Below are 12,539 nucleotides of genomic sequence, written 5' to 3' on the forward strand. Positions count from 1 at the left end.
TGTGTGCCTTGTGTCATTTTATTTATGCATGAATCCAATTTGAGAGAAAGGAAGCACCACTAAATGACCTTGAGAAGTTTGTAGGACACTGGAGAAGCAGGATGTAAGTGGGGCAAGGAAAGGGTGACTCTGTCTAAGGAGTGATTCATCATTCATCCAGAGAGATGGAGGACATCCGTGTCAGGCCCCGGAAATGTGGGTGTGAGTCATAGAACCTGCAAGGATGCTCTGTGTAGATTTCACGAATCATAGAGCAACAGCGCACTCCTTGAGACCAGAGATCGTTGTCTTCTCTGTGTATCTCTGTGTGTCCAGGGCTCTCTGCAGAGTTTTAGTCTCAGAAACTGGAACTGAGATGAAGTAGTGTCAAGTCGAAGAATGTCCAGGTCTCTGTAATTAGAGTCGTGCTCCTTACAACATGGACTGTAAAATTGGTGGCAGTATTAAATATCCTCTCCTAGCTAGTCTAGACTCTTGCCTCATGCTTCTGCTATGTAACCTTTCCTAATTTTTGTCCACTTGAAACTCAATGTTGGTTAAGAGGACCACTGTCTGAACACATTTATGGCTTTGTCTACAAATGTAGGGTCACATTTGTGGCAGACTATTCTTAGAATTTAGACATGGAATTAGTAGGGGGAAAATCTGGAAAATACTAGCCAGTTAATTTTAATTAAACCGAGGTCAATATTGGACATGCACATGCCAGCTTCTGTACCCAGATGTGCAGTCCTTTGGTGTTTTATGGGCTTATCCATCAAAAATCCTTTTTTTTTCAATAATTTTTTTTTTCAAAATTCACTTTACATCCTGATTGCCGCTCTCTCCTGCCTCCCTCCAGTCCTGCCCTTACAAATCCCTTTCTCCTTTACCCCTCCCCTTCTCCTCAGAAATGGGGAAGCCCTACTTGGGTATCACCGAACCCTAGGACATCTAGTCTCAGCAGAACTAAGAACATCCACTTCTACAGAGGCCTAACCAAGTGCAAGTAGGGGAAGGGGATCTAGTGTCAGTCAACAGAGTCCATTAAACAGGGTCTTACCTGTCACTAAGTGGGAACTGACACTTGAGCCATAGGTAGCTCTATCTCAGGTAATGGAGAGTTGACGTGTACACTGTGTGTCGATTTGTAGCCCACAATATTTATGGATGCTAGCCTGGCTTTAAGACCAAACCCTGATGAGAAGTTTGCTGGAATCATTTTATGGATCTTTTCAGAGAATCTAGGCAGTCAGGGATGAACAGGCTTCCTAATGAACAGTGAACCATCTGGGCCTGTATTATACATCTACAAGGCAGGCAAGGGAGAGGTTTGGCACAAGAACCAAACAGTGTGTCTTTCAAGTGAAGTGTTACACACCCCCAAATTCCAGGAGACATGGTTGTTGTCTGCAGGCCAGTTCATGTGTCAGGCGAGTGGTCCTGTTTGTTCCGCCCCACCATTAGTTACTGTCATACAGAGAACCCGGCAAGTTCTTTGAAGTAGGGGAGGGCTTCCTTGCTATGTGAGGTAGTACTTTTCCTGTTACCAGTCACTAAAACCAGTTGGTGGGGGGAGGAGGTGTGGGGTGAAATTATTGAGGAATCCCTTGTCCCCAGGCAGATGGACCTACAGCTTTGAACTGACCTTCACCACTTCTGCCACAGGGCAGTAACTCATCCCCAAAGGCAGCCAGCACTCAGGTAATTTCAGAGAGGACAAAGGAGCAGAATTATAGGTTGTCTGGGAAGGGTTGAAAGATTAGAGCTCTGGAGAGAAAAAGTAAAATAAATCATGTCAAAGAGTAACTACCTCTTAAGGTTAAAGTGTAAATGTCTGTAACCAGTGTTTTTCTTTGACTTGCTGCTGGGATAATTAATGCTCTTGGGCCTTAGATTAATTGATAATAAAGAATAGCATACGTAACGCATGAAATCATGTCAAGAAACAAAAAGACATTCATTAAAAACTCCACCTATCAGTGATTGAAAAGATCCATAAACTACAAATGATCTAACTTGCCTTTCATAAAGTACTTTCTTATTTATTTTTTTTTTCATCTAAACAGAGATGATGGATTTGTTTTAGAACGAGAGTTGTGCACTGAGTTACAGAAATAAATTTGTACCCAGCAAAAGGGACAGGACCAGGACAATGGAGTTATGCTGTGGCAGAGCTGTGGTTTCTGTGTCTTGTCTGCTGGCAACTTCAACTGTATATGCTGATGCTTTCATTTGGGGCCCTAGGAGAGATTCGAGATTCAGGAGAAATGAGATGCGTCCGATCCCGCTATCTAAGGCAGTGGATACAGTTGCCCTGGAGGCATCTGGATAGGAACAAATGTCTGAAGTTGTCTTATGCATGCATGGATAAGTAACTCAGTTGGGGTGGGAGTTAAGATCATTTTTTTTAGCAGAAAAAATATTCTGGCTGCATTTTTAACAGTCCACTTGGACCTAATATTAAATCTGTCAGTTTTTCTAGAAACATTAAAACAAAGTCTGATGGTAAGAATGTAAATATTTTTATCAGATCAGAGAAGAGAACTTTTTCTTCATCCCCCCATTCATACGTGTATTTATATTTTTAAAATCTGATTAAGCTATACTGGGAAGATAGATTTAACACTGATAACTTGGCAACGGGAAACTAAAAATTCAAATCTTGTTGATATTACACAGGCAGAATTCTGAAAATATCAGTTTGAGCCTGTATAAATAAAGAGCAAGATCCAGAAATGAAGTTGAAATCCATGACACAAAAAGATGTTGGTGAGCCCTTGAGCAATCCAAGCACTGTTCACTATTTTGAGGTGCTTATTAGATTTTGGTTAACCTGAAAAATGGTGAATTGTTTGTGTGCAGCTAGTCTCAGCCTGGTTTACCAACAGGATCTTCCTCTTCACGTACTAGCCACAGTGGTCCTGTCCACTTCACTAGACCCAGATAATGAATTATTTAACTGATTTAGACTCTCCATTGCCAACCTCATAGTGGTTTTGCCTTTTAGTGACACGTGGAAAAATATGGTGAGACTGGGTCTCCTATTGTCATGACTGCTATTGTCATGACAGCTGCTGCCTTGACTTTTTTTTTTTTTTTTTTGCACAAATGGGGCAATGTATGGCTTTGGCCATGGTCAGGCAAACTGATGCTTCACCAGTCTTGGATTGTATTGCTATCCCTCAGGTCCCTGTGAGGAGTCTGGTGGCTGCCCTACTGTTACCAACAGCAGACAGATAGAACTGGAAGAAATTATTCAGATAAAACTAAAGGAAAAAAACAAGTCTCTGGACCAAAATACTGACTCTAAGAAAAAACAACACAAGTCCAACCCCCTAAACAAACAGCATAAACCATACCCTTCCTCCACAAATAATTTCATCAGATATTTTGAGGGAAAATAGCTTACATTTTTAATTTCTACATTTAAAACATATTTTTATTTTATTTATTATTTTTCACTTATTCACTGTATATCCCGCTCACTGCCTTTCCCTAGGTATCCTCCCAACTCTGGTACCTCAAGTCTCTGAGAGGCTAGGCACATCTTCTCCCACTGAGTCCAGACAAGGAAGCCCAGCTAGAAAACCATATCCCACATACAGGCAAGAGCTTTTGGGATAGTCCCTGGTCCAGTTGTTCGGGACCTTCATGAAGACCAAATTGCACATCTGCCACATATGTGAGGGGGGGGAGGAGAACTAGGTCCAGCTTGTGTAGTATATTCTCTTTGGTTGGTAATTCAGTCTCTGAGAGCCCCAAGGGTCTAGGTTAGTTGACTCTGTTGGTCTTCCCGTGGCTTCCTGTAGCGTTCCTATTCCCTTTGGGGCCCCACAGTCCTTCTATTCTTCCATAAGAGTCTCCAAGCTCCAACTACTGTTTGGCTGTGGGTCTCTGCATCTGTCTCAAACAGCTACTGAGTGGAGCCTCTCAGAGGACAGCCATGCTAGACTCCTGTCTACAAGTGTAAAAGAATATAATTAATAATGCCAGGGATTGGTACTTGCCCCTGGGATGGGTCTCAAGTTGGGTTGGTTATTGGTTGGGTATTCCCTTCGTCTCTGCTCCATCCCCAATCTTTCCATTTCTTGTAGACAGGATAAATGTTGGGTTAAAAGTTTTGTGGGTGGGTTGGTGTCCCTAATGCTCCACTGGAGTTCCTGCCTGGTGACCTCTTCAGGTTCCATATCCTCAGTGTAGTGAATTAGAGCTAAAGTCAGCTCCATTGATTCTTGAGTGTCTCCTTTTCCCCAGGTCTCTTTCAGTCCTGGAGATGCCCCCCACCTCCCCAACCCCATCAGCTGCAGATTTCCATTCATTCTCATGGCCATCTGGCCATCCATCCTGTCCCTCTTCACACCTAATTCTGAATTCTCCACACCCCTTCATTCCCCTCCTCATTCCTTCTCCCACACAGTTCCCTTTCCTCTTTCAAGCACCCTCACTTGTACTTTCCTTCTTGTTTAGCTTCTTTGGGTCTGTGAAGTATAGCATGGGTATCCTGTACTATGGCTAATATTCACTTCTAAGTGTGTACATACCATGCATGTCCTTTGGGGACTGGGTTACGTAACTCAGGGTGATAGTCTCAAGTTCATTTGCCAGCAAAATTCATGATGTCTTTGTTTTTTACAGCTGAATAGTGTCCCATTGTATAGATGCACCACATTATCTTTATCCATTCTTCAGTTGAGGGACATCTAGGTTGTTTCCAGTTTCTGGCTATTACAAATGAAGCTGCTATGAACATAGTTGAGCAAGTCTTTGTGGGGTGTTGGAACATTTTTTGGGTATATGCCCAGGAGTGGTATAGCTGGGTCTTGAGGTAGAGCTTCTCCCAGTTTTCTGAGAAACCACCAAATTGATTTCCAAAATGGTACAAGTTTTCACTCCCCGCAGCAATGGAGGCGTGTTGTCCTTTGCTACATTCTTGCCAACGCTGATGTGCTATCTCTTGAGTTTTTTTTTTTTTATCTCAGCCATTCTGATGGGTACATTTTAAATTTAATTTAATTACTATATTACCTCAGTCATCTGCATTCCTTATACCCACAGTCCCATAAACAAGGCCCCTCAATATCTTCATATTAAGGGCTAGTGGCCAAAGCACTATTTACTGGAAGCTGCATAGTAGATCCCCTATTTTCTTGTGAAAAGATCCTCTCTGGGGAAGGATGCAGCAAGCCGTTGCACCCAGCTAGAATACAACAGCAAGATGATTACAGTGGTCTCAGCCCACCTCAGGTCCAAATCATGTGTACATTTGTTCATTTGGCAGAATCTGGTAGCAGAAGTTGCCAGTTAGGCTCCACATGCATTAGTGGTTCTGTTCCAAACCTTGTTTCATCTTCTAACCATCTTCTATGAATCTAACAGATCTCTGGCTCTGGGAGAGTTGATTAACTCACAAGTTATCAACTCACAAGTTGGAAGCTCCAAGAATTAAGCTCTCTGTGCTTATTAGAGTTGAGTGCCCATGGATACCTTTAGTGTGTGCTGCCTGATGCCTCATGCCAGGCACAGAGTGGTGTTTAAATAAATCACTCGATAACATGATTATTAAAGATTAAAAAGTAATTAAAACGAGTGCCGTGACAATCACTGCAGCAACAACAGGGGAAAAAGCCTGCCTCTTAAAGGCATAGAATTGTGGGCAAGGACTTACAACCACCTGGTGTTCTGAGGTTTGGGCAAGTGGGTAAGCCCTCACTCCTCCCAGGGTGGGGGATAATCTCATTTGGCTGCATGTGGGTCTTTAATTATGGCGAGGCAGTTCAATATACTCAACGGCCTCACCTCCTGCTCATTCCCATTAATTTTGAAGTTGTAACCCAAGTCTGGAGCTGTTTCAATGCAACCCTGGGGTGACTTGAGTTTCCCATTTGCGTTTCAGTAAATAATTGTGATTAGTAATTTCCCTCTGGAATCCTTAGAGTATAGCGATTACATGAAGTTGCTTGGTTCTTCCAGGCTTGCTCAAAATTAGAAATAAGCTCACACGGCATCGGGGGTGGTAATTTCCAAGATATGTCTGTGCCCATCACCAGCTCAGTGTTCCTTTTTCCCTCGTCAATGTTCCTATCACACGCACTAGTGCACACTTCTCAGCTCCAGAGGAGAGATTCTTTTAGGGTGTCCTACCAAGATGGAGATAAACATGTTCCTTGGAGTATTAAAGCTAGTGCTTAATATAATAGTTTTATTGTTTGATTATTTTTTGGATGAAAAAATATGTTGTTTCTAAGGTGAACTATGTTGCATTTGCTGGGAGACAAGCTACATTTTGTAAATGAATTAAAGAAAGTGTTTTGTCTGAGGACCCATTTAGAAGAGGATTCCCATTCACAACAGCTTTCGGGAAAGGCGATCATAATCAATAATGATGTACTATTTGGTTCTCCTAAAACCAAGCCCTCTGTGAGAGGAAAACACAGTTTTCTGAGAAATCAATGGACATTAATTTTACAGAAAAGACAAGTCAAACATTACAAGTGGAATGAAATAAAAATCTTCATACATCATCCTCATAGAAGCAGGGTAAGTGTTTAATTACGTAGCCTATTTTACTACCACAAAGAAATTCTAGAAGGTTCTATGTGTTTTTTTAATATACAAATAGCAGTATAGAGATTTGTGATGACTGCACTATAAACTGGTGTTATAAACTCTGATAATTTAAGAAATAGCCAAACATGATAGAGTGGATAAAATAGGCAATAAAGGAAGAAGGGTCTAAATTTGCTAATAAAGAAAAAAAAAAAAAACCCCTGTCAAATCTTTACTGTACAAGTTAATAGCTGCGAGACACCGGGTAAGTCTTTTAATAGCCATGAACCTTGATTTTTCCTGATTTATCAAATAGAGAGCCTCACATTTTACTGAGGTCATGAGGTTACTGTGAGAAAGATGAAGTATTTATGGTTGTGCATATGACTCTGATTACAAACATATAGCTTCTTCTTTTACATGTTAGCTCCCACCATCCATTTTCCATAAATGCTAGTTACTCTTACCAACTGTCTGAGGCTGGCAGAGTGAAAGTTATCACTCTCCCAGTGTTCTCAACAGTATGGCTTTTCCCTCTGCCCATCTGATCTTAGGGTGATAATCACTCCCTGTAAAAGGATTCCCTGAGTCCTTTTGGTACTCAACTTCTCCTGAATGTTTCTTTGACCACACCAAAGCCTCTACAAAGACTGCTTCTATTTCACTCTCTCCAGAGGCCCATGGACACATGCCTTCTGTGGGCTTCCTGATTGCCTTATGCATGAACTTCTCAACAAGGGATGTACACTCAACAGGAAGTGGCATCAGAGCCTCACATTGGAGTTTTATTCTTTGATTAATGTTTTATGACTTCTCAGAATTTCAGGCACATCTATGTGAGTTAGTAAGCAAAAGTAGACCTTTAAGTCAACGTAAACATTCTTGTGGGCATGCGCTTTTCTGGTTCACAATTGAGAAGTGATCTGTGTACTAGATAGTTTTAACTTGTGCCTCATATAAGATATGGGGAGTCAAAGAAATAGGGACTTATCCCCCAGAGCCATCAATCCACATCTTAATGTAGTTCTGGACATCGTGAACACTCATTGCACATTAATTCAATTCATGTATTCATTTAGGTGATGGCCACAGCTGCTGAGAGAAGATGAAGTAGAGGCACCCAGCCATTAGCTGCAGGCTAAAGAATACCATTTAGCATCTCTGTGAAGAAATATAATGAAGGATATATTTATGAAGAGAAAGGGCCAATCCCCAGGTGTAATGCTTAGCTTTTTCTTGTGGTCTAAAAATCAGACTAATATATTTAGTACTTTTACAGGCCTAGCAACTGTTAGGATCTTTGTAGTGGTGCAAAATAATGTCTACTATTGCACCACTCAGCACATGTCCTGTGGGGTGATTCTGGTACTGTATGGGGAAGTCATGTTTTAACCAGCGTTAGTGGTTTCTCTGCCTCAGCAACTAATGCACATACAGAAAATTATATTGTGGAATAAAATTCCCTAAGATCTATGTATAGAAAAACTTTCCATTTTGATGCAGTTAAAGACATTGATGCAGAGGGTCCTAAGAATGCCCCGAGCAATAGGAAGACAATATCAAGGGGATAAAAAATATAAGCTTGATCCTTCAAGCAAGTCCCCAAGTTGGTCAGGTAAAGATGGGGCTAGGCTCACCTCAGGGAGCATTTAATCGCATCAATAGAAATCCCTGTGTATGGCTTAGGGTTGGTTTTTCCCATCAAAGATTTTGAGAAGAAAAGACAACCTTTTGCTTTCAGTTTCTGTTTGTTCCTTTATTCCATTTCTCCTTGGCAGCATTTCCATCTGTTCAGAAAGTATTTTGAGGGCTAAATCGGTTGCTTTTTAGTTGGTGGGTCTTTGCTATGTTCTACCTCCGTGGAACTTGTTCATAGGATTTTAGGCTAAACCTGTTCAGGCAGCTGAACTTGTGATGACAAAATAACAGTTTCAGCTCTCCTGGTTCATCTTCTAATTATTTCTTTTTAATAATCATTTGTTTATGTGATTATCTTCTCACAGTATTAATACCTTGAAAGCTCTTCTCTAATCTTTGTCTTGTCTTAGGAACCGATGTTCTTCTGGATGCCTGAAAGTGGACATGACTTAGGAAAAGCCATGACCTGCCCTGTTATCTCCTGAGGAAATGTGATTTTGGAATAGGAGTAGGATTTCCAACACCCAAGTGACTCAGCTACAACACCATCTCTAGGACAGGTTAAGCTATGCCCACTTGGTCCACAATGCCCACAGGTACATCCTCCTAGCAAGTTACTTACACTGGTTATCAGCATCGTCATTTTACCCTGTGTACTTCCAGTCCCTTTTCCTATTCAGCATCCACTGCTTCAGCCTAGGGAGTATCCTGGAAAGTTGGACATTATAGTGAAAGAATCTGACCGTTCTTATTTCTAGCAATGATATCTGTGCTTTGTGTAAGTCAATGGTTAATTTCACATAGCAGACTGTGAAAGGTAGAGGGAGAGAGCTGAAGGTAAACTTGATTTTCATCTCTATTGTGATCTTAAAGATTCTTTGAATAAGCTTTGAAGACAGTATAGACTCAGGGTACCCTTGTGCTGTCTACACTGGTTTATATGTTTAACTCAGCAACCTTGCTGTTTTGGGGAAATGGGGTTGATTATGGCAAATTACAGTGGAAGACCATAAACCCACACAGATCTTAGCGTTAATCACAGCAGCTGTGCTGGGTGCACTGTCTTTACTAGAGAATATATCAACACAGCTATCTAAATACAGGCTCTAGAATGTGAATATACCATTCTGGCTGCCCTGGAAAATAGGTTCAAAATCAGTTCCCCTTCACCTGAGATGGACAGCTGTGTCTAATCAAAGTCTTTTCCCAGTGCCATGTTACTGTCTGGTACAAGATAACCCGTAGGACTTTTGTTATTGTAGTCTTGCACAGAACATCATATTAAACTACTGTAGCCATTTTCCTTTGTCTCCTCACCCCAGTCTTCCCCGAACTGCTGATCTTCTGAGATGAGGCAACGAACCGACATCCCAGCCTGGAGCTCCTAATGTGCAAATGGCAGCGAGGCACCCAGACAGCAAACTGCTGAACTATTGAAGGGAAGACTGTTTCGAACACACAGTCAAACGTATTCTAGGCTTCATGCTTGTTCCTTGAAGTGAGAAACCTATTTCCAGCTAGTGTGGAGGGAGAGGGTGGGAGAACACCAGATGTCAGCTCAGGAATTCTAGTCTAGAAAATGGAAGAAATGAATGCTTACACACCTCTCTCTTCTTTTCTATAAACCATCGGAAACAGGTTTCTGAAACCTAAAGCCAAATTCAGGTTTTGGACTCCCTACGGTAGAAGATGTTGGACCAAATTATATGCCTCCGAGCGTGCATGTCTTGTATACTTCGTGGGTCATAATATTTAATAGGAAAGAGACAATATTCTCTAGTGACCATTCTAGTTTGTGTTCTCTTGGGGAATCTTATTTTTATAGCACCAGAGACTGTCGACATTCCAGATCTGGAAGTTCCCAGCCCTCATCAGAGTAAGTCATCTTTAATGTTTCTTAAATATAGTGTTGGAGCACTTAATTACATCACATAAAGTTGGTAAACAGCCATTTCAAGACATGGGGTGATTAAGACGGATCCACAAGGTGTGGTGTTTATTAGTGTATTTTTCAGAATCAAGGGAGATAGTATGCCGGCTCTTGCATTTGAAGGATGAACAGCACCCAGAAGATGATGATAGCTGATGTTTAAGTTGCAGAGATGGTTTCTTGTGAAATTGACCTGTTCCCTGAGGGACTGGCTAAAAGATAAACACCTAAAATAAACTGTCTTTTTTCTCTTCCCATCTCTTACCCAGTCTCCTATATGCTAGGTTCTTTATCTAGGTCAGTGGGTTATGATCCCTTTGCAGGTCAAATGATCCTTTTACAGGGGTCTCATATCTGATATCCTCATCTCAGATATTTACATTAGGATACATAACAATATCAAAATTGCAATTATGAAGTAGCAATGAAAATAATTTTATGTTTAGTGCTTACTGTAACATAAGAGAATTGGATTGAAGGGTTGCAGCATTAGGAAAACTGAGAACCACTGATCTAGATGGTTTGCTCTTTCTTTATTGTTTTAAAAGTGTTAGATGTCTTGTCAGAAGAGAAGCTGAAAGGAGAAGAACCCAGCACTATGCGGATGGTCTGGGACAAGTAACTGTACTGTAAAGGAAAAGCTGAAAGTTAGGCACTGCTCTTCTATGATGCCATTGTCATGTGTCAAAAAGAGATTCCTGGTCATTGTGTATCTTACCTAGTTTAATACAAGCTACTATCCTCAGTTGTGTAGGGGTGCTTGCAAATAAAAGTTGCCAGGTACAATGTATTCTAAAATCCTTCCCTCATTCCCTTTTCTGTTGTGTGTTCCTCCTTATCAGTGTGTCCTTTCCTATTATTTAAAAAATTGAAAGTGAGGACACCCATATGCTTGATACCAGACTGCCTATGATATCTGCCCTGATTACAGATACTTATCTTTAGCAAGAAAGCCATTGATCCAGAAGCTTGGCAGAGATTCAGCTGGACCCAGTTAAAACCATTTGTAGTTCAACTGTATCTTTAGATCTTTTTCTCCATGTTTAGCTACTGCGGGTATTACATTAAAGGCTCCCATATGTTTGATCATATGCGTATGATTTCGAGTCATCCCTGGTAATTTGAAAGTGGATACCACTGTCTGAGAACTCAAGCGATGTTTCTAAAATGGAATCCTCTACATAGAAATTGAACTTATAGAAACTAAGAGAGGGTGAACATAAGTTTAAGTGATTTCTTAGGAATGCCTTTGCCCTTCGTATCTCTTCTCCTAATGTGAGAAGCCCCTTCTTCTCTTTGTTGTTGGAGCCATCTCTCCAACAAGGGAAAGGCGGTTCTCTCAAGGGAAAGGCGTTGCCTTGGGTTCGATACCCTAAGGCCTTGGTTTCTAGAATCATTTTATACCTTCTAGAAACTACACACACACACACACACACACACACGCACACACACATGCACACACACGTACACATATACACACGTGCCCACACACTTTGTTCTTTACCAACTTCATACATGTGGATAGTGCATTCTAATTTCTGTTACCTTTGCCTGCCTTATTTCACTCTTACCCATGCGCCTTGCTATAAGTACCTTTCCCATATTTGTATCATTGTGTTTGTGTGACACCCTGAGTTTGACTAGGCTTCTCTGTGTGACCTTGGGTAGGGAACTATCTATCGGAGCATGGTGGGTTCATCAGGAGGTACACAACTGAAGAGTGTCTGACCTTTCCCCAGAATCCATCAGTAGTCCACACTTCATCATGGAGGGGTTGGTAATGAGTGCCCCTCCCTAATCTGTATTCACTACTGACAGGCCCAGTCTTGTGCACACCTAACGCATGTAGGCACTACAGTTATGAGATAATGCTTGCACTGGCTGAGTCATGTAGTGAAGGTGGTATTTCACAGTTCCTCTCTCTCTCTCTTCCAGGTCTTACATTCTTTCTACCTCCTCTTCTGCATTGCCATCTAGCCTTAGACAGGATGGTACCAATGTTTTGTTCAGGGCTGATTGTGTGTTGGACCGGCTCTTAGCACCTAGAACAGTCATATATGTCTGCACTCACAACAATTCATTGCAAAGAGACATTTCTGTGTTTAAGACTGGCAGGCATATTCCTTTGTCCATGGGTATAAACATCAAGTATTTGGAAGGCAGTTTGGAATTCTGTTAATTTAGCTAGCCAGTAATATTAAGTTCTCTCTTTTGTAGATAACCCCTTCAGTCAGGGTTTTTAACCAGGTTTAATTTGTAGCAAATTTGTACAAAATCTTTTCTTGTAGAGTGGCCCTCAGAATGAATGAGAGCCCTTGGTTATTCGCTATAAAAGTCATGCCAGTATTATATAGGTGGAAACATATTACCTTTCAGGTCAATTTGTAGTTCATGGGGTTCTCAACTACGTAAGAGTGATCCCCTTGCTCCAGCAGATGACACT

This window comes from Arvicanthis niloticus, chromosome 2 (assembly GCF_011762505.2).
Source record: "Arvicanthis niloticus isolate mArvNil1 chromosome 2, mArvNil1.pat.X, whole genome shotgun sequence".
NCBI lineage: Eukaryota > Metazoa > Chordata > Mammalia > Rodentia > Muridae > Arvicanthis > Arvicanthis niloticus.